Below are 23,694 nucleotides of genomic sequence, written 5' to 3' on the forward strand. Positions count from 1 at the left end.
GGCCGATGCAGCTGCATGGTGCTCCTGACTGCTGGCTTACGCTTCTGATGTCCTCACCTCCTTTGCCGAGGACTGTGTTATCTCTTGGATGCCACCAGGGATTCCCACGCTCCAGGCACAGCCATGGACTCGTTGTCTACAACTGCAGGGCCTCAAAGTCATCTCTTTGCGGGGCTGTGAGAATAAGCTCGCTGAGGACGAGCGCTGTGTGCTGCCATCGGTGGAGGGCCCCTGACCTGTGCAGCTCTCTGGGCTAATACTACACCGTCTGTTTGAACTGAGTGCTCACACCAGCGTCACTCTGGCTCTTCTTGATCATTTCTCCGCTTCTTCCTTGTGCCATCCCAGCAGCAGGGCCAGATACTTTCTACTGCCTCCTCCCGTTTGGGATGTGACGTCACCGTGCCCCGGGAGTGTCAGCTTGGTCTTTTTCTCCGCTGCTCTCTAATACCACTTCTCTTGTTTGTACTTCAAACGGGTCTCCAGGATGCGAAGAGGCTTGTCCGCTCCCATGGGCAATGGGCGTCCTGGATTATGACCATTTCACACCCATCCGCTCCTGCAACTGCTTTGCTGTTTCCTTCCTTTGCCGATGGCCAGACCCATCTTGGACACAGGGACAAGCATCTCCTGGGTTGTGCTATGTCATTATGAAAGCCAGGTCCATCCGACAGCGGTCCACTATCTGACCGAGGAGCCGTGTGGCGTGTTCAATACGTTCTGGGGTTTGGTTAATTACACAGGGCCCCTCTGGAATCCCAGAACGCTCTGAAACATCTGAATTGAGCAACCAGATTGTGCTTGAATCCGTGAAATCTGCTCACCTCCCCTGCCAATAATAAATCCAATTATTTAATCAGGCACTTTGAATTCTTCTGTTATTAGTACCCTCTGATGTACCAAGGCCCCAAAAGCCATTCTTGTACTCTATATTCATACCCTGAAGGGTCCACTAGAGGTGTGGGATTATTCAAGTGAGAAGCTGAATCGATTTTAGCAGCAATCTGCTGGACCTAGTGCAGGGCATCCAGGCAGCCCCTGCACTGCTCTGCCCCTGCACCAGCTCCACAATTGCCTCCCCCCCACCTCCCCTTGCTCTCTGGCCTGCCTGCCCCTCTGCTTTGCAAGGACTTCTGGGGAGACTGGCCAAGTTCTATTTCCTGGCCTGATTGTTCAGCTTATAGCTCTTTAAGCAAACATTGGTTCTGCAGCTTCTTTTGCATCAGTCTTGTTTTAAAATATGAAGTTGTTTTTTTAAGTCTGTGTTTAACTACAATTGTTTATTGATTCCTGTAGTGCTATTAAGATATGGGGACCTTATGATAAATGTCAGATATAAAGAAGGTTGCATTTAAAAAAAAGTTTAAAAAATATTTTTATTGATTTCAGAGAAAGGAAGGGAGAGGGATAGCGAAATAGAAACATCAATGATGAAATAATCATGGATAGGCTGCCTTCTGCACGCCCCCTACTGGGGATCCAGCGAAACCTGGGCATGTGCCCTGACCAGGAATGTGACCTCCTGGTTCATAGGTCCTTGCTCTTTTATGGACCCACACCCGCTGGGTGAGGCTTCATTTGTTTACACTAAAATTTTGAGTCCAAAACCAACTGAACAAATGGAAATAAAGATGTAAGATTTGCATGAAAGAACTTGGGAGTTTCTTTTATAGTAAGCTCAATATGCATTAACACTATGCTAAAGCAATTCCTAAGAGCTAGCCTGGTCTTTAGTCACAGTGATAAAGATACAAAACTAAACAACAGAGATGATGGTTGCTCTCCACCCTGAACGGTTGTGGGCTCATACTGATACTGATACTGATACTGACAGGCAGAGTGGCTCAGAGGAGATGGACTAGAGCAGTGGTTCTCAACCTTGGCTGCACATTAGAATCACCTGGGAATCTTTTTAAAATCCTGATTTCTGGGCCTCATCCTCCGGAAATTCTGTTTCTTTGTTACTAATGTTGTGGCCCCACCCCATAACAAAGAAACAGAATTTCCGGAGGATGAGGCCCAGAAATCAGGATTTTAAAAAGATTCCCAGGTGATTCTAATGTGCAGCCAAGGTTGAGAACCACTGGACTAGAGAGTGAAGGTTCTCAAAACCTTAGTATAAAAGGAATAATGAAGAAAGACTAGACTGAAAGATGTGACCATTAACTTAAACATTTGAAAAACAGCCTGTTGTAAGAGAGAATATAGTTGTTCTAAATGGTCCCAAAATCAGTGGGTGAAGAGACAGGAAGACAAATTTTGCCTCATAAAGAATCTTTTGACCATCAGAGTCTGAGAAAATGTGATGAATTACTTTAGAAAGTACTAGGTTCTTGTCACTGGAATTCAGTCATAGGTGGGAAGACCACTTGGGGATGGGTAACATATAAGTTTTAAAAAGTTTGGGTGAATGAAATCTATAGGTTCTTTTAGCTTTGAGGTTTTTAGAATTCTTATTATTCTGCTAGCATAAGGATCCCTGGGACCAGGAGCTATAGAAATAACTCATTTATATCAACTCTTAACTTCCTCACCATGATAAGAGTGATCTGTGAGAAAAACATCTTTTTTGTATTATAAAATGCTATCATTTAAGCATTTCTATTAAAATGTTTAATAGAAACAAATTTGAGGAGTTTAGCTTCTACCTAAAACCCTTTGTGCAATTTTTCAGCCATAAGCAATCACAAAGGCTTTACCTGGGAGTCTCGTGGAGGAAGCCAGCCCTGCCCACAGGACACTTAGCACAAAGCCAGGGCACGGCAGGCTCTGAAGGAGGGTGTAGTCAAAGACTCCGGCCCTCCTGGCTGGCCCTACTCTTACGCATAACTGCATTTCTAGCCCAAGCACCTTGATTTGAGGTCTTTTTATGGGGACACTTTGAAGACACTTTTCCCCACGCTGACTTGGTATTCAGTACTTTTCCACTTCTAGCACCCCCTTTCTTCCCTCCTTCTAGCCCCCAGACTAAACATGAGTCTAATCATGTTGATATATGATCCATAAAACCACAGGAGCCATAAAGCTGCAGGAGTGCTGTGCTCAGGGCTCCCTCAATATGAGGCAACTCTCTCAATATGTGGTCACATATCTTAAAGTTTTATTATTCAAGTGCATGGATCCACTTGAACCTCGCCAGGTACACTTATTCTGTTAGGAAAAGTGGATCAGAGGGAAGTCGGTGCTTTCTCCAGTGTTAGCCTCTTGCTTACACTATCACAGTAAGTGATTAGAAGCTTCATTGTTACTTTCATTTTGGCTTGTTGCTTTAGTCAGCTACTCTGACACCTGAGAGCTCAGCTCTCTTGAGTTCAGCTGAGCTAACACAACACATAATCATGCTTCAGAAATATTGAGGTTAATTTTATATCTAAGATCACACATCATTATGAACTATTCTTTGCACTTAATAATAATTGCTTTCATGCTTGTTATGAGAACCCACTGCAGGCAGCCAATTTTACTGTCCATTACAGGTTACTATACCCTTGACAGCTTGTCTGAAGTCCACTACCAATAGATATAAATCTTACTGCACACACATTAACACACCTGCTAATTTGAGACTCCTTTATTATGCACATGTCTTGTCCATTAAACTTCCCTGAGCTCCTTCCACATACTTCTTTTCCTGTCTTTGGTAGCACCTCTGTGAGTCTCATCTTACCTACCATTCAAGATAGGCCTGTAACAGGGTGGAAATACAAGAGCAGATTGCCTGTCACCCTTTCCTGCAGGGCTGTCAAGGTGGGGACAATACTGTAGTACCAGAGACGGGTATGTGACCCAAGTGAGAGGACTGCAGCTCAATGACTATGTGATGGTTACAGAGAAGGGCAATGAGCCGGGCTGAAACCACATCTTCCCAAGGATTTTCCTGCCATTGGTATGGGGGAAAGTGCTTTTGTTTTCTTCTGAGATCTTGAGCCCCAACGTCCATAAAGTGCATGCCACTTTGAACACCTTCCCCAATTGGAAAAATTGTCTGGTGTAAGAATGAATAAAGCCAACACTCATAAAGGAAATAGAACATAGAGAAAGAAATTGAAAAATAGACTCTTTGGGTCCAATGCTACTAATGTGTACCTCAATTTCGTAGTTACATAAGTCAATTACTTCATTTTCCTTTGGTTTAAATCCACGTGAGTAGAGTTTGTCACTTACAAACACAAAAATTCTGATTAGTACATACAGTATATCACAGTTGTTTGTTCAACATAATGCTTTCCTGAATAATTGTGTTAATGAGACAAGTTCTGAAATTAAAACTATAAAGTGAAGATAATAGCATTCGATTAATTTTGTCCCATAGTCATTTATTCAATTGTTATGGAAGGAAAGATTTGAAAGGCAGATAAGAAATCAATTATAGCATAAAGCTCTGATATCTGGATTGCAAAATTCTAATCTCTATAAGATGAATATAATATAGCTATTTCTGCTTGAGAAATAAGTGGTTTCTGCCTAATTTTGAATTTTTGCCTTATTGTGTGCTCTGAATCAGTCCTTCTATGAGTGGAAAATATTAATTCTCATCAAAACTCATTTGAATTCTGACAATAGTTGTGATGTGCATTTGCATCTAATTACATTCCACTAAAAGGAACAAAATTGGATGCAGCACAGACTGAATTGTGTTGAGTCCTGAAGAAGTAAGGGAGTCTAGAAAAATCAGAAGGGTCTGGTGAATTGAAAGAGGGTAGGTGCTTGCAGAGCATTATATTTTCACCACATGAATGTAATAGAAGGAAGGCATGGCACTCATGCAGGATGCATCTCTTGGCCCTGGGTTCTTGAAGGTAGGGCTTCTCTGAGTAAACACACATACACAGTTATACAGACATACACTCAGATTCATTCTCTCTCTCTCTTCCCTCTCTCTTCTCCTCCCTCCCTCCTATCCTCACTCTGTCTGTGTTCCTGGCTCCTTAAATGCCTAAAAGTCACTAGCCACATTTATTTTTTAAAAATATTTTTATTGATTTTAGAGAGGAAAGGAGAGGGAGAGAGAGAGAGAGAGATAGAAACATCAATGATGAGAGAGAATCATTGATTGGCTGCCTCCTGCACGCACCCTACTGGGGATCGAGCCCACAACCAAGGTACATGCCCTTGACCGGAATCAAACCTGGGACCCTTCAGTCCTCAGGCTGACACTATCCACTGAGCAAAACCAGCCAGGGCACTAGCCACATTTATTATCCAAACAACTAAAATAGTATCAAAGGAGCCACAAAAGTGTTCAAGTGTCTACAGATTTACCCATTTGCTCTATTCTCTTTTAGCCACTCCAGGCCATCAACACTTTTTAAACAAACACTGTACAGTTTATTAAAAACCTATCACCCCACTCAAAATTTCTTGATGGCTGCTTTAGATATTTTACACAAACATCTACAATATTTTTTCCACATTCTGCTTAGGAAAAAAGTTTTATTTGAAAAATCTTCATGAATGTCCTGATTTCTCTGTTTCTTGCATTAATTAATCTACAACAAGTTTTTCAATCATTTTGGTTCCAAAATCCTGCTGCATATCAGTATTCCCTGCAGAATTTCCTTGGAATCCAGATGTGGAAGCCTCTGCTCTACACTGACAGTGTGCTCTGAAGACAAGCAGCATTGGCATCACTTTCTCTGAGCTTCTTAAAAATGCAAAATCTCTAGCTCCACTACAGACATAATAAATCAAAATCTGCAGCAAAGACCCCAGGCGAGTCCCTGCACATTAGTGTTTTAGAAACATCTACAGCCCTAACTGGTTTGGCTCAGTGGATAGAGCGTCGGCCTGCGGACTCAAGGGTCCCAGGTTCGATTCCGGTCAAGGGCATGTACCTTGGTTGTCGGCACATCCCCAGTAAGGGAGTGTGCAGGAGGCAGCTGATTGATGTTTCTCTCTCATCAATGTTTCTAGCTCTCTATCCCTCTCCCTTCCTCTCTGTAAAAAATCAATAAAATATATTTTTTTTTAAAAGAAACATCTACAGAGGATGGTCATTCTTTTCTCTATTCCTATTATACAAAGTTTTGACATCTTCTACTTAGTTAAGAAAACTATGTAGTGCACTTAAATTTTATTTATTTTTCATGTGTACCTTGCACCAGTAAAACTTAAATACTATCTTAGACCACAGGTAAAAATAAGGTTTTAAACTTTGTAAAGTCCCCCTTTGATGTCTCATTGCATTTTATTTTCAGAATATTCCCTATAGGCCTGTATCACCAAAGTATTTTGAACTTTATCTTTCTATATTTCTTGATCTTTGCTTCTTATGTTCGTTTCATTTCCAAGGCTGTTTCATCTTAGCTGTGACATTGTCATTCATCTCCTGCTAAATTTCCAAAATCATTCCTTCAACAGACTTCCGAGGCTCTAGTCTGCCTTTCATCTTTATGGCCAGCTTTAATTTTGTCTAATATGAAGACCCCATTTTCTGTAGGCTCTCAGGCTCGAGGTAACTTCCAAATTTCATTTCTAGGACATTGTCTGCCAATATCTGCTTTCTGGCAGTTCCTACTTCACTTCAAAATGTCTGGATAAAGGTGACTCATCAATCACCTTGACACTTTATTTTCCCACAGCTGGATGCTTAGTGTTACTCTAACCATCTTCTTGAGAATCCTCAATTTTTCGCTTTTCATCTGGATATTTTGATGTTACACAGATGCAGTAGATTGAAAACACACAAGCGCAGTGACTGGCTTATTATAGTGATAGTAGTAAGGAGTAAGCAATGATCAATCAGAGTATGAGGACTGTTATGAAAGAATTCTGTCTGCCTCAGTGTCTTCACTTTCTCACTTCCAAAGACCTTTCTACTATTTCCTTTCAGTCACTTCTCCCATGATCAGACCCTGGGCCAGGCCATCATCAGGAAGTACCCACCTCTGGCACTGTGAATGCTAATTTTCCACTATTTGATGAAAAATCTTTTATCTATCAGACTTCAATTCTCTCATCCATGCCTTTTGACACTGATTTGGGTTAAATCAACTAGAACATGGACTCAGCCTTTCGGCATCTTCCACAAGATATGAGATTACCAAAGAATGTCATCATTATTGAGGTTATTAATAAAGACTTTGTGTAATCACACAGAAAGGTTGCATCACAATATTATTGTTCAATATTATTGTTCTCCATAGTCCAGACCTATCCAAATAGAGCTCTGCCCTCCTCACTCACAGTACTTAACCCACAGACTCCTCTCTCTGATGCCATCTCCTCTCCTACTCAAGACTTCACTCAAGTTTTTCCATCCCTGTTCAGGGAAAGTCCGTTCTGCTGTAGCTCCCACTCCCCAAAAGCCAGTGTACCCATTGAAACTAATATTAATGTCTATTGTGCTACAGAATTTCAGGCATGCAAGACAGAAAAACATATTGGTAAGGGATAAGATGAAATTGCAAAGAATATGGAATAATGAAAGAGCTCAAAGGAAAAGGGTTTGAGAATAAATACACTTAAAATCAAGGTGTGTTTGCACTCTCTATGCCTCATATTGACCAAGGTTTTCACTGGTTCTCAGTGTACAAAAATTATGTGAAAGTCACTACTAATGAAGTATTACTGTGGGCACATGTCCATCCATTAGGCCTTTGCTGGGGTTGACCAGCAGACCTTGAGCAATGCATGAATGATTACTCTGACACATGTTTCTGTGAAAGAGAGGGCTAAAGGACTGCTTGGCTTGAGAAACCAAACAGCCCTGTTCACCTGCCTCCTCAGGTTTTTATGGTGAAAACAGCTTGAACTAAAATTAACTTCTAGATACTATCAGCAGGGTAAGTGTCCTTGAGAAGACACATGCATCTGCAGTGTCCTTTAAGCAAGGACATCTGAAGACTAAGCATAAAGATCCCAATAAACACCCGGGTGCTCACACATACACAGACTTGCTTCCCTACAGGCCTTACAGCACAGAAATTAGAATCAAGGCCTCTGAAGTTCAACTGCCTCCTTATAGCTCTCAACAAGCTACTTAACTCCTCTGTGTCTCATCTTTAAAATGGGAATAATAAAAGTATCTGCCCCTGAGGTAATGATGAGGTTTATATGAAATCGTCAATGTATGGTGCTTAGCACAGAGCCTAGCCCAAAGTAAGCACTAAATACATGTCAGTTACATTAAGGATTAGCATTGATCATAAACCCTTTTTCTGAAGGGCTCCCATTAAAACAGCATTTTATTTTGATAACTTTATCTGTCATTTTAACATGGCTTCTGTGTGGACTGGAAGATGAAAGAAATAAAGATATAGAGTAAGGTAGAGGAAGGATAGAGCACTGGACTTTTAAATTAAAACAAAAATGATGAAAATAAATATAATCCCTCTGCTCCAATTAGTTGTTGCAGAAATTAACTCCAAAATTAAATCAATATGGTCAAGGAAAATGAAAGCTCTTCCACTGTACTCTTCTGCCTTTACTCACGTCCATATCCAACTCATACCTGGAAGACAAGAATAAATTTTCTTTTCAAAGGATCTCTTAGTAGAGATTTGACATTCTTTCTGAGTAACCAACTCCTTCTGAGTGTCAGATTGGAACATGTATGTCCTTTTATTCTAGAAACGGATGTATGTATTGAACAAAAACTGAGTGGTAAGTGGGCATAGAATTGACAAAATGTTCTGTCCTTTATTTACAGTTCTGTTTCCTAATTACCACACATGATTTGCAATGTATAGAAAATAATTGCCCAAAATGCTGCACTTGTACTCATATATTCTTGGGAAAACTTTACATTATTTTCTTAGTTTGTAACATCCTTGTCATTACTATAGTCTTGTTGATCCAAATTTGTAAAAATGTTAATAAATATTAAACTATGACTGCCACTTCAAGAGAGGACCTTTAGCAATCACCCTTGGGTTGCTGGCCCTGGTGTGCAGAAAACATAAGGAAGCGTGGGCAGAAGCAGGAAGGCCAGCTCTGAGGATGTGTGGTAAACAGCTGAGAGATGCTGAAAGCCAGAGTAGGCAGTGAAGTGGGGTTGGAGAAACAAGGAAGGACAGACCAATAGTAAGGAAGTAGGGTGACGGCATATGGTGACAAATACCTTCTGCTTATTTTTTTTTTTACTTATTATTAGTCTTCAATGAAAAAAAGAAAAAACTTCCCTTCCTATATCTGGCAATACATTATATTTATTAAGTGCATCAGGAGAAGAGGAGAGAATTAATACTTTCCGAATGTCTGTTAGGTCTTTGGACCTCTCCTTTATCTATACCAACTCCCTTGGTGACTTAACCAATATCTATACACTGAGGGCTCCAAATTATCTATGTTTAGGTTCAACTTCTTCCCTGAATTTCAGGCTTATATATTCAGCTGTCTACTCAACTTCTCCACCTGCATTTCTATTAGGCATCTTAGACTTAACATACACCTAAATAAACTTGTGATCCTTCCTCTATCTTTTTCATCTCAGTATTGGCCTCTCCATTCTTAAATGGTCAGGTCAAAAATTCTCCAGTAATTCTTGACTTTTCTTTTGGTTACACACCTCTTCCACTCAATCAGAAAGTCCTATAGATTTACCTTCAAAATATATCCAAGAGGGCCCTTTCTTTCCAGTAACAATGAGATGTATTATTCAGGCAACCTTAAGAACAAAATTCTTTTAAATTTATTAATTTATTTCAGAGAGACAGGGAGAGGGAGAGAGAGAGAAAGATTTGCTGTTCCGCTTATTTAGGCATTCATTAGTTGATTCGTGTATGTGTCCTGACCAGGGATCAAACCTGCAACCTTGGAGTACCAAGACAATGCTCTAGCCAAATGAGCTACCTGGCCAGGGCCAAACAAAGTATTTGCAACAAAAATATTCTTTAAAAACCTAAGAACTGAAAGATAATCAGGAATTATAAAAACTGAAGAAGAAAGGATAATTCGGGAACAAAAAAAAAGAGAGAGAGATCTTTGCTCTAATGGCATGTGTCTATCCCAAAACATTTTCCTTGTGAATGTAAACATTATGGGAATATAGCAAGAAATTTTCTCAAACTTAATTGGGACCTTAAGGGCCTATGGTGCTAGGATGGTCCAGAAATTGTTCAATCCTCACATGGAGTTCTACCTCATCTTTATTTCTGGGTCATCTAGTGAATCTCAAGCTTTGAACTTGATTTAGTTTATCCACAACTGGTAGCATCCTATGCCTGGCAGAAGCAATGAAAAATCCTATCTGGATGCAGTTTTCTTAATTAATTATAGGTCCCAAATTATACCAACAATATTTTTCAAATAAAACATCCAGTATCTAGTCATACATTAAACACTAGGCATACAAGGAAGCTAGAAATAACCAGCAGAAGCAACAGGGAACACAGGCTTTGGTGGATATCTCATCCACCAAAGAGTCTATAAAGTAATCATGCTCACTATATTTGAATAAAACAAAAGACAAACTGGAGGATCTCTTCATCATTTTATAAAATGACAAAGCAGAAAAAAATTTAATTTTATAGAAATTAAAACAGAATAAAATTTAAAATTACATGGATGGGTTCAATAGAAAATTAGACACAATTGAAGAGAATTAGTGAAGTGGAATGCCAGCCTGGGGTCTCTTATTGAGAGGTATGGGCATGCTGAGTCCAGCTGCTGCTTATTTGAGAAATTTTAGAAAAGTCTGAAACCCGAGCCATGACAGGTTATTCATATGGAAAGACCACTACAAACAGCTTGGGTGAGGCTGCAAATTATGTGGGGCAGAGTCTCAGGGAATCACCAGGGCCAGGCAAACAATGTGAACCAGGTTGATGGAAACTCAGATATGGCACCTGCCAGTTGGCTCTGTGGTGGCGGAGGTCTCAGCATAGGAACAATGATTTCCACTAGCACTTTCGTCTGGGCGAAACCCGCCCCCAGTTCTTGCCCTGATGCTAAACAATTTGGTTCCTCTCCATGTGTCTTTGGATCCTTTCAAGCTGCTGCCCCAGCACTGGAGCTCAGAAGGAGTGAGTCTGAGTAAGTCCATGCACAGGCCCTTTAAGAGGAGCACCTGGGACTCCAGCAGCCTTTGTGTCACTCAGCCACAATTCCTGATGGGTTTTCAGCCCGAAGTTATGTGGACTGCTCTTTCTGGCACTGGAACCCTGGGCCAATGGTCTTGCTGTGGGATTAGGACCTCTGCATCCAAGGTATCCCTCCTGATTAAAAAAAGAAACACCACACATGGGTATCGGACCAGCCTGTTCCATGTCTCTGCTTTCTTCTACTAGTTTCAATGTGTCTTCTTCTTTAATTCTCTAGTTGTAGGACTTCAGTTCAGCCAGATTTCAGGTGGTTCTGAATGATGGTTGCTCTGTGGTTTAGTTGTAATTTGGATGGGGTTGTGGGAGGATGCAGGTGCTATGTTTATCTACACTACCATCTTGACCAGAAGTCCTACAGAATGTTCTTGTTGTACTAACAAAGATTTCACAATGGAAGGCAGTTCCCACTCTGTGCTAGGAAATCTATGGCTATGCAACTTCCCTAGTGGTTGTTGATAGCCAAACAGATTATTTCACACAAATTAATATGCCTTTAGAACTATACAATTTCTTTTTTGAAAGTGAGTTTCTTCAAGCAAGCTTTTGAAGTTTACTATAATAGGGCAATTGTGTGTACAAAAGAGATAGCACTGCTTTGTTCTGAGATTAATCCAAAGCCAGTTAGAGCACCAGTGTGTGAAAGCTTTAAAAATCTACCTTAAGGAGATTGAATATGCCAATCCACATTTCAAAGTACTTTTTAAAAAATTGTTAAATTTTCACATAGGTACAGGAACCCTCAAAATTAGGTGAACATTTTGAACAACACTGATTTCAGGTGATCTCTTTTATGTAAAAGCTGGCACCTCTTGGATTTGATCAGAAGTCACATAGTCTTCCTTCTGGTTATTAAAAAAACGATTTTACCTACAATGTAGTTGTATTTTTAAAATAAAAAATGAATATATTGCCAGAGATAGTTATGTGTCTGTCCAATACATTAACTCCAATGATACTTGGGTTCATAGGGTTTGGGTATGTCTGTATCACAACTTTTGCTAACAATTTTCTATGGATGTAAAAGACATGCTCTGAAATCCAGATCTTTATGGTGGTAATTATATGTATGATGGGTAGGCAGTGTTAGCAAACAATAAGGCAATGAGGTAACACCTGCCCCTACCCCTTCACACCGTCAGCTATCACAGCTGGTTATCGCTGTACCATACTTTTTAATCATTTTTTTTCTCCATGCTACATTTGAAACAATTTCTTATGAGTTATTATCCAGTATAGTGCAGAGTTAGCCAGCTGTGATAGCTGAGGGTGTGAAAGGGTAGAGGCTTGTGTTGCCTCTTTTCCTCATTGTTTGCTAGCACTGCCTACCCATCCAGATCATTACCACCATGAAGATCTGGATTTCAGAACATGTCTTTTATATCCATAGAAAATTGTTAGCAAAAGCTGTGATGCAGACATACTCAAACCCTATGAACCCAAGTATCATTGGAGTTAATTTATTGGATAGACACATAAATATCTCTGGAAAGTTGCATAGCCATAGATTTCCTAGCACAGAGTGGGAACTGCCTTCCATTGTGAAATCTTTGTTAGTACAACAAGAACATTCTGTAGGACTTCTGGTCAAGATGGTAGTGTAGATAAACATAGCACCTGCATCCTCCCACAACCCCATCCAAATTACAACTAAACCACAGAGCAACCATCATTCAGAACCACCTGAAATCTGGCTGAACTGAAGTCCTACAACTAGAGAATTAAAGAAGAAGACACATTGAAACTAGTAGAAGAAAGCAGAGACATGGAACAGGCTGGTCCGATACCCATGTGTGGTGTTTCTTTTTTTAATCAGGAGGGATACCTTGGATGCAGAGGTCCTAATCCCACAGCAAGACCATTGGCCCAGGGTTCCAGTGCCAGAAAGAGCAGTCCACATAACTTCGGGCTGAAAACCCATCAGGAATTGTGGCTGAGTGACACAAAGGCTGCTGGAGTCCCAGGTGCTCCTCTTAAAGGGCCTGTGCATGGACTTACTCAGACTCACTCCTTCTGAGCTCCAGTGCTGGGGCAGCAGCTTGAAAGGATCCAAAGACACATGGAGAGGAACCAAATTGTTTAGCATCAGGGCAAGAACTGGGGGCGGGTTTCGCCCAGACGAAAGTGCTAGTGGAAATCATTGTTCCTATGCTGAGACCTCCGCCACCACAGAGCCAACTGGCAGGTGCCATATCTGAGTTTCCATCAACCTGGTTCACATTGTTTGCCTGGCCCTGGTGATTCCCTGAGACTCTGCCCCACATAATTTGCAGCCTCACCCAAGCTGTTTGTAGTGGTCTTTCCATATGAATAACCTGTCATGGCTCGGGTTTCAGACTTTTCTAAAATTTCTCAAATAAGCAGCAGCTGGACTCAGCATGCCCATACCTCTCAATAAGAGACCCCAGGCCTGGCACTAGCAGCAGCCTGCCTTGGTTGACAGCTTGGCCACTCCTGGGCACTTCCAAGCCCAACACAAGTAGCAGCCATCTGTAGCTCTGTAGCTCATGCCAAGTGGCCCAGGCAGTGCACAGGCAGTAGCTGACTTTGAACCTCCTGGGAGGCCCCAGAGCCAGAGGACCCAGTGGTCAGCTTCAGACCATGCCAGATTACAGTGGTACCACATCCACAAGTGACACACTCAAGAGGCAGACTCAGTGAGCACCAAAGCCCCACTGAAGCAAGTCCTGCTCCATAGGGATATCTCCTGCACATCAGTTCTTTCACTGTAGTCATAGCTGGTCCTCACAGACAGTTGGCCTGGGGGTCAATTCCTCCCAGTGATGCCAATAGCAAGCAAAGCTCAACTACAACACGACAGTGCACATAGCCCATACAGGGGCGCACCTAGAGTGCCCAGCTCAGGTGACTGGGGAAGCTGAGTCACTGGGCCCTACAGGACACCTACTATACAAGGCCACTCTACCAATTCCAGGAGACATAGCAGCTCTACCTAATACAGAGAAACAAACAGAGGGAACAGCCAAAATGCAGAGACAAAGAAACATGTCACAAATGAAAGAACAGAAGAAATCTCCAGAAAAAGAGCTAAATGAAATGGAAGCAAGCAAACTATCATTAACAGGGTTCAAGATTTACTCTCTAATCAACTTTCAAATATTATTAACTATACTCAAAATGCTATACATTAGACCCCCAAAATTTATTAATCTTATAACTGGAAGTTTATACTCTTTAACCAATATCTCCCCATTTTCCACACCAAACCCCATCCCCCAGACCCTAGTAACCACCATTCTAGCTTGTTTCTATGAGTTTGACTTTTTCATTTTTTTAAATTTATCTTTATTGTTGAAAGTATTACAGATGTCTCCTTTGTGTGTTTTTTCCCATTGACCCCCACAACCAGGCACCCATTCCTCCCCCTCCCCAGGCTTTCACCACACTATTGTCTATGTTTATGAGCTATGCATATCTATATATATAAAACCCTAATATGCAAATGGACCAAACGGCGGAACAACCAGACAACTGAACAACTGGTCACTATGACATGCACTGACCACCAGGGGGCGTGCATGGAACATGGTAGGCGTTGGCAGCAGGTGGCAGAGCGCAAAATATGGTGGGCATTGGCCCCAGAAGGATGGTGGAGCAGGTGAGCAGGGGCACCAGACAAAGGTGAGGCGCTGGTCACTGTCATTGGGGCGAGCCTCTGATGGTTACTGAAAATTCTTTGGTCCCACACGCCGCAGTACTGCTGGCCCTGCTCGCACCCGCTGCCAGCACCAGAGCCTCCGCTGCACCTGCTGCCGGTACCCAGCGCCAGCCCCAGTCACTCGGTGCTATCAGCGGGCGTGAGCAGTGGCTGCTGGTCCCGATTGCCCCTCAGGGCTTCTCCGCCTCCCCCTGCTCCTAAGGGGCGATCGGGGCCTGCAGCTACCTCTTGCACCTGCTGCCAGCAATGGCCCTGCTCACACCCACTGCCGGCTACGGTCCCGCTCGCACCCACTGCCAGTGCTGACCCCAATCGCTCTGTGCCATCTGTGGGTGTGAGCGGGGCTGGTGCTGTCATCACAAGGGAGCCACAGCAATGGGAGCAGAGCTGCTGGCAGAGAGGGGACCAGGGGCTATGGCAGGAGGGGCAGAGTGAGGGTGCAGAGGATGGGCCAAGACCCACCCCTGTGCCCACAGCAGCCTCGCGGCCCACAGTTCCTTTCAAGGTGCACAAATTTGTGCACTGGGCCCCTAGTCCTATATAATAAAAGCCCAGTGACCCAACAGTGGAACAACCAGAATGACCCGTCGATCAGTCACTATGATGCGCACTGATCACCAGGGGGCAGACGCTCAGTGCAGGAGCTCCCCCCTGGTGGTCAGTGCGCTCCCACAGTGGACACAGCCGTTCAGAGGGCAGGTCCACAACTGCTTGGCTGACCAGGATGAGCGGTACTCCCACCGCGGGCCAATCCCCGAAGGCTACGCCCCCACCAGTGCACAAATCGTGTGTACTGGGACTCTAGTCTATATATATAAAAGCCTAAGCAATCATTACGACCAAATGACTGGAACGACCAGATGACTAGTCGACCAGTTGCTAAGATGTGCACTGACCACCATGGGGCAGACGCTCAACGCAGGAGCTGCCCCCTAGTGGTTAGTGCACTAGCACAGCTAACCTCCCATGGCTCCCCCCCCCCCCCCCCCCCCCCCCCCCCCCCCACCTCACATTGGCCCCTGGTGCTAAACCATTTGTAGAGACCTGCTTCTGGGTCGGGGTTTCATACGTAGCAGAGCAGCTCCCTTGCTGCGACCTATTGAAAGCTAGCCCTCGACACAAGGGTTTGTCTCGCTCCCATCCTCTCCCTTCCTAGGGGCCACCCGCCTGCTGTGGTGGTGGTGGTGAGGGAAGGAGGAGGGGGAGGAGGTGAACCACCTCCTCCTCTCCCTTCCCCAGGGGCCACCCGCCTGCCACAGTCGTGGTGCAGAGGCAAGGGAAGGAGAGGAGGGGAGGCAGGGAACAGCGTGGTGGCGGGGCACTGAGGGCAGTGTTGGCATCCAGCATCCGTTCCTTCTGCATCCAGCCCAGCGACTGTTGCCTCCTCTCCTGACCCCACTGGGGCCTTCGGGCCAGGGCTGGGATGGGGAACTGGGGGTGGGTGGCAGTGGATGCGGCCCCTTTCCCAGAGGGGCCAAGGGCTGGCTCCCTCCTTGGGGCCGGTGGCCAACCTCCTGCGGTCCCTTCCCTGGCCGACCAACCTCTCCTACCCACCCCCCCATGCACGAATGCATGCACTGGGCCTCTAGTCTGTATAATATAACCGACTGTTACGGCGGAACGACCAGAACGACCGGTTGCTATGATACACACTGACCACCAGGGTGCAAATGCTCAATGCAGGAGCTGCCCCCTGGTGATCAGTGGATTCACACAGGGGGAGTACCGCTCAGCCAGAAACTGGGCTCACGGCTAGTGAGTGCAGCAGCAGTGGTGGGAGCCTCTCCTGCCTCTGTGGCAGCACTAAGGAACAGCGAGCCAAGCAGTAAGGAGCAGCAAGCAAGCAGGCAGCAAGGAGCAAGGGGTCCTGGACTGCAAGAGGGCGCAGGCCGGGCTGAGGGACCTCCCCACCCCAGTGCATGAATTTCTTGCACCAGGCCTCTAGTATGCATATAAATTCCCTGGTTAATCTCTCCCCACCCACCCACATTCCCCTGCCTTCCCTCTGAAATTCATTAATCTGTTCCATGCTTCTATGTCTCTGTTCATCAGTTTATTTTGTTCATTAGATTCAACATATGAGCGATATCATGTGATATGTATCTTTCTCTGACTGGCATTTTCACTTAGCATAATACTCTCCAGTCCCATCTATGCTGTTGCAAATGATAAGTGCTCCTGAATTTGACTATTTTAGATTCTATATGTAAGTGGTACTATATAGTATTTGTCTTTTTCTGACTTATTCCACTTAGTATAGTGCCCTCAAGTTCCATCCATGTTATTGCAAAGGACAGGATTTCCTTCTTTCTCATATTAATACACAATAATATTCTATTGTGTATATATACCACATCTTTTTTATTTTTCAGTTACAGTTGACACAATATTATGTTATATTAGTTTCAGGCATACAGCATAGTGGTTAGACATTTATATACTTTACAAAATGATCCCTCTGATAATTCTAGTACCCACCTGTGATCATACACAGTTATTACAATATTATTGACTATATTCCCTATGCTGTGCCTTACCTCCCTGTGACTGTTCTGTAACTACCAACTTGTACTTCTTAATCCCTTCACCTTTTTCACACAGCCGCCCAACTCTCTTCTCATCTGGCAACCATCAGTTTGTTCTCTGTATCTATGAGTCTGTTTATTTTGTTTGTTCATTTATTTTATTCTTTAAATTCCACATATGAGTGAAATCATATGGTATTTGTCTTTCCCTGTCTGACTTATTTTGCTTAGCATAATACCCTCCACATCTATCCAGGTTGTCACAAATAGTAAGATTTCATTCTTTTATATGGCCAAGTAATATTCCATTGTATGTAGGTACCACATCTTTTTTATCTAGTCATTTATTGATGGGCACTTGGGTTACTTCCATATCTTAGCTATTGTAAATAATGCTGTAATGAACATAGGGTTGCATATATCTTTTCTAATTACTGTTTCGAATTTCTTAGATGTACCACACCTTTATCCATTCTAAGTATACATTTTTTGGGCCTTTGTCACTTAAACTAATTTTAACAAATGTTCTTAATTTATGAAAAACAGTTTAATAATTTTAATAATCATTGTTTGTTATTGCCGTACCCTTTCAAAACAGTGTCTGTGACTATTGCTTGCCTTTAGATAATTTTGACCATACATTCATACCTGACAACTCTTCATTTTTGCCTTCTCCAAATTTAGACTTGAATTCAAAATAATAAAAATGTTAACATGTCTATATAGATATTTAGGTTTTGAGGGATAGTCACCAGGTAACAAAGATTTGTTCCTTCACCTTATAAAAAAAAAGATCACATAAATAATTAAGTTGGTTTAATATTCCTCAAATTTTAGATAACTTTAGATAAATGTGTTTCATTGATTGTGTGTTTCTTTTTTCAAGTTAAAAAGTATACTCTTGTCCAAGCACAAATATTGGTACAATAAATGTCTATAATAGCTGGGAAAGAATAGTCTCTTAGTAAATTGTTCAGGAGTAGCTGGCTATTCCTATGAAAAAATAATCTTGCCCCCATTCACCCATGTTCAAAAATCAGTTGTAGAACTGAATGTGAAAGACAAACTAAAAAACTCTAGTAGATGATATTGGAAATTTCTTCATTATCTTGTTCACATGAAGGAAAGAAATTTATAAATTGAACTATATTGAAAGTAAGAGCTTCAGTTTATCAAAAGGCCATGAAGAGAGTGAAAAGGAAAGTCACAGAGTAGGAGAAAAACATTAATAAAAAACAACTGACATAGGGCTTGTATACAGGTTACATAAAGAGTCCCTGCAAATCAACAAAAAAAGAGCAACCCAGTAGAAAATGGAGAATGACTTGAAAAGGCACTTCACAACATGGGAAATGCAAACACTAAATGCAAATATGTAAAGGTGTTCAACCTCATTAATAGTCAGGTAAATGCAAATTAAAACCATACTTAGATATCACTACATAAGTACCTGAATATCTAAAATGTAAGAGAATGATAATAACAAGTATTGGCAAAGATGCCAAACAACTGAATTTTTCATCCATTCCTGGTAATAATGTGAATTTAACAGCCACTTTCAAAAACAGTCTAGGATTATCTATTAAAGTTAAAAACCCACACCACATGATCCTGACATAGATGATAGATGATTAGATAGATGATAGATAGATAGATAGATAGATAGATAGATAGATAGATAGATAGATAGATATAGAGCTAGAGAGAGGAGGAGTGGGGAGAGATCTCCAAACATTAATATATCCAAGAGTAATGTGTTCCAATAGATATATAAAAGAATGTTCACAGCATTCACGTCTACTATTGCTTCCCTATGCCTCAATATGCAATGGTTTTAAAGAATCGTAATCTGTTCATGCAATTTAAAGTTGTACAACTATATGTTGAGCAAAAGAAGCCCAAAACAAAAGGATACATACAACATGAGGTCATCTTTTAAAATTAAAAAAACAGGCAAAACCAAACATCATGCTTAGGTGAAAAAACTATAAAGAAAAGCAAGGAAATCTTTCCCATAAAAGTGATTCCCAGGAGAATGTTTCTGGGGGAAGTCGTTGCTTATGCTTAGACCTGGGGTAATTCCACTTACACAATGAGCTGTTACATCTCTCATAATACACTTTTCTGAATGTATGTTATATTTCCCTATACAAACAGATTGTTAATGGTGTTTTTTTAAATAAAGTCTTAACTTGTATAAGTTTCTTAATCTTTCTGAACTTTAGTTTCCCATCATCTTTTAAAATATTTATAATAATATTTATAGCATTATAAGAGGTAAGAATTCTGAATATCATAATACCTCAATACAAAGTGGGTTTTTTTCCAATTTCCTCCCAAATCCAAACAGCTGAGGGTGTAGCAGCTCACAGGAGCAAAGGAGACTGCACCATTCTTTTCCCATTAGCCTTAGTCCTGGAGGTCATTGGCTAAGAGCTAAGATGAGAGGGTAGAAGACCTTGCCACAGCCATAAAAAATTATCTCTCTCTTCCTCCATTCCCACCCTCTTTCTCCCACTCTCCCTCCCTTCTCTCTCCTCTCCATCTTTCCCTCTCTTCCTCTCCCTGTCCTTCTCCCCTTCTCTTCCTGTCTCCTCCTCTCTATGGTATTCCTACTATGGTTTGCAAAGACTAGCTTATTTAAAGTGGGTACATATGTTCACTTCTATTATTGCTTCCCTATGCCCCTGGGTGTGGGGAGAGGGAAGTGGCAGATTGAGAAAGTGTCAGAAGTATGGAAAGAGAACAAACACTCAAGTACCAAGTTATTGATACAAAGGAATGCTTCAGGAAGAAAAGAAGATATAGTGATATGGAGTAGACACATCCCCACAGCCTGCAAAGCCATTTCACCCCATCCCCCATGTTATGGAAGAAGAAACAAGTGAAAGAGGGTCAGCAGGAGTACAGGAATCTTGGTTTTTCCTGCTGGACTGTGGCCTAGAGGGTCCTTGTGCTCCCCTCTGCTGCCTGCAGAAGTCTCATCCTTAACAGGCAGGAATAAATGGAGCAATAATAGTAAATGGGCCAACCCAAGGGATGAATTTCAGCTATACTGTGGGTTAAGAACTTTGGTGATAAAAACCAACCATCATGTTTAACATGGATTACACAGGAAAATACTTTCCTGGTTCCAAACATACAAGACTAATTTATAGATTCCTCTATCTATGCACCCATTTTTTAATTAATCCTAATATATAAAAACCCAGGGTCTGTAATGTCCAAAATAACCAAAGGCTCGACCTACCAGAAGTCAGTCCTGCAGTCAGTGCTGGGTTGCCGTGGTGACCCAGCACTGACTGCCGAGGGAGCTGCAGATCAGGCCCAGAGAGAGGCCTGGAGAGAGAAGTAGGGTCTGATCCATACCTTCCATGGCAGCTGTTGATCAGCCCTTGCCTCTCTCTTTCTCTCTGGGCCTGGCCAGCAGCCGTGCCTCTCTTTCTCTCCTGGCCTCCGCAGGGGCTGCTGATCAGCCCTGCCTCTCTGATCAGGCCTGGAGATAGGCCCGGAGACGCTGACTGGCATAGAAACCGACCGATCAGAACCAAATCTGGGTGAACTGCGAGGAGCCAATGGTTGCCTAGGAGGCAGAGCTTTTGATGCTGACTGGCATAGACACCAACCAATCAGAACCTAATCTGGGTGAACTGTGAAGGCAGAACCTAAGTGGGGCCTGAGGAGGGGTTTTAAGGGCAACAGCTGTTTGGTGTAAGGTGTAAGAAAGCGGTTCAATTTTTTAATGACTGGTTTGGCCCTATAGTGCATATGGCTGGCTATCAGTCCAGATATAGGGATTATGTATTTTTGTCTGCCAAGAGCATCTCCTCCTGCAGAAAAAGGCTTCACCCCTCCCCCCATTTAAGCAATCCTTTCCTATATCATCTATCTGTACTAATAAAAGGGTAATATGCTAATTAGACCAGGTCGACCAGCCATCTTCCAGATGTCCGACTTCCTTTCTGACAAAGCCATGGTGGTGGGGGCTGAGGCAGAGGCAGTTAGGGGTGATCAGGTCAGCAGGGGAGGGCAGTTTGGGGCAACCAGGCCAGCATGGGAGGGCAGTTGGGTGCAATCAGGCAGGCAGAGGCAGTTAGGGGCAATCAGGCCAGCAGCGGAGAGCAGTTGGGGGCGAGATCAGGCCAGCAGGGGAGGGCAGTTGGGGGCAACATCAGGCTGGCAAGCAGAGGCAGTTAGGAGCGATCAATCAGGCAGGCAGAGGGCTTAGGGGCAATCAGGCAGGCAGGCAGGTGAGCGGTTAGGAGCCAGCAGTCCCCGATTGCGAGAGGGATGTCCAACTGCCAGTGTATGCCCGATCCCATGGAAATACTAAATTTACCATGGATCGGGCGTACACCAGCAGTCAGATATCCCCCAAGGGGATGCAGGCTAGGCTGAGGAAACCCCTCCGCCCCCATGCATGAATTTTGTGCATGGGGCCACTAGTTTAATTTATAATTCTGCTTTCTAAAAATATCTGGAGCTGTTAACTTAAAGCCAGGTAAAGCATATTCATTAAAAACAATCAGAAGAAAAATAATTTAAAGAGAGGCTAGTAGATGTTATCAGGCAACTGGGATAAATTGGTTACTGTAGTTAAGGACAAGATCTACTACCAAGACTCCTGGCAGCTGAGTGTGGTGACAGGAACATCTAGCCGTTCCCCACAGGGCAGTGACCAGATGACTGGGCTGAGAGGAGGGGGCCTGCTGCTAAGGAACCCAGGGCATCTGCAGGTTCTCTAACAGCTCTGGGCCCGTGTCTCCTCTGCAAAAGTAATGGGATTGACTACCTTACCTTAAGTTTATTTTAGCTCTAGAATGTTGTGAATCACTTTTGATTCACTGATCAATATTTTTAAAGTCCCAGTTCATTTGGAAAAGCAATTTATTTTTCCTGGTATTGATTTGTAGGGGGAATTTGTCACGAAGTTCTTTGTATAATACACAGTGAGTAACTCAATTGATAGTGTGCTTACTACTGTTTTGAAAAACAAAACAAAACAAAAACCTACAGAAATGTACATTTAGTAAGGAGTTCCTGTATACTGTATTCCTCTATAAAACTTAAGGGAAAAAACTTAAGGTAAATTTAGTATTTCCTAAAGTTTGTTCCATTCGTCCCATAAAACACAACTTGAAAAAATTTTTTTCAAAAGCAAAGATGACAGAGTAAGTGCTATGCTCACCTCCTCCCATGACATCAAAATTACAACTAAATTAAGAACAACCACCTTTGAGAGCCACCTGAAGACTAGCTGAGCAGAACTCATATAACTAAGGATACAAAAGAGAAGCCACATTGAAACTGGTAGGAGGTCAGAGGTGTGAAACAGGCTTGTCCCAGACCCACATATGGCAGTTAAGAATTAAAAGGGAGCTCTAACCAGTTTCACTCAGTGGATAGAACATTGGTCGAACTGTGGACTGAAGGGTCCCAGGTTCAGTCAAGGGCACATGCCCAGGTTGTGGGCTTGATCCCCAATAGAGGGCATGCAGGATGCAGCCAATCAATGATTCTCTCTCATCTTTGATGTTTCTGTCTCTCTCACCCTTTCCCTTCCTCTCTGAAATCAATACAAATATAATTTTTTAAAAATAACTAAGACAGGCAAGGGGCTGGCAGGACAGTGGTGAGGGAAAGGGTGTGAGTGAGTGAGGGAGTGAAAGGGGTATGTGTAGACATGTATTGTGAGTGTGTGAGTAAGTGAGGGACAGTTAGATCCTGCAGGAGTATTAGGGGCTGTCAGACCAGGATCTCCTGGATGGGGAGCCCCTGCCACCGCTGCAGGCATTCCCTGGGCTACGGGGCTCAGGCACGGAGCCCACACCGTCATGAAGGGGATAGAAGTCTCAACTAGGAACCCAGCCTCACCACCACCCATACTGGCCTTGGACACTGCCCAGGACCTTACAGCCACACCAGCCAATGTTGTGCTGCCTTGCCTGCAGACCTGCAGACCCCAGGATGTCCATTTCTAAGGGTGCATGGCTCCCCCAATAGAAACCACCACTCCCTGCTCCCCAGAGGCTGGCGGCTGGACACCACAGTTGCGCTGCTGCACTGTGCGTGGGCTCAGGAGCCCACCGCCCAGTGGCGGGCAGCTCCTGGGACCCTCTGTGAGTCTCTGCTGTGTGCACGCCTCTCAAACCAAGGGTGCACAGCTCCCCCAACAGAAACTGTGACTTCTCGCTTCCTGGTGGCTGGCATCTAGACACTGTGGTGAGGTACTGAGGGCTCGCCTACCCAGACAAGGTTGTGCTGTTTCAGCCACAGACTCCAAGACTCCCACATCCCTAGCTGCTGGCTCCTGGACTCCCTTGTGATTCACAGAGTGAAGTCACTCTGGACAGAATCCCACTGCCTCATCTGCAGACTACGGGACAGCTGCTTCCCACTGTCACAGGCTCCAGGACCTTTGCAGTGATTTGAAGAGTGAGGCTACCCCAGC

General features: G+C 43.2%; 1 pseudogene; it reads right to left on the reverse strand.

Moving 5' to 3' along the window:
• Positions 1 to 376: 376 nt before the first annotated feature.
• LOC102261508 overlaps positions 377 to 23,694 on the reverse strand; it is a 42,469-nt pseudogene continuing 19,151 nt past the window's right edge.

This window comes from Myotis brandtii, unplaced genomic scaffold, assembly GCF_000412655.1.
Source record: "Myotis brandtii unplaced genomic scaffold, ASM41265v1 scaffold500, whole genome shotgun sequence".
Lineage (NCBI taxonomy): Eukaryota > Metazoa > Chordata > Mammalia > Chiroptera > Vespertilionidae > Myotis > Myotis brandtii.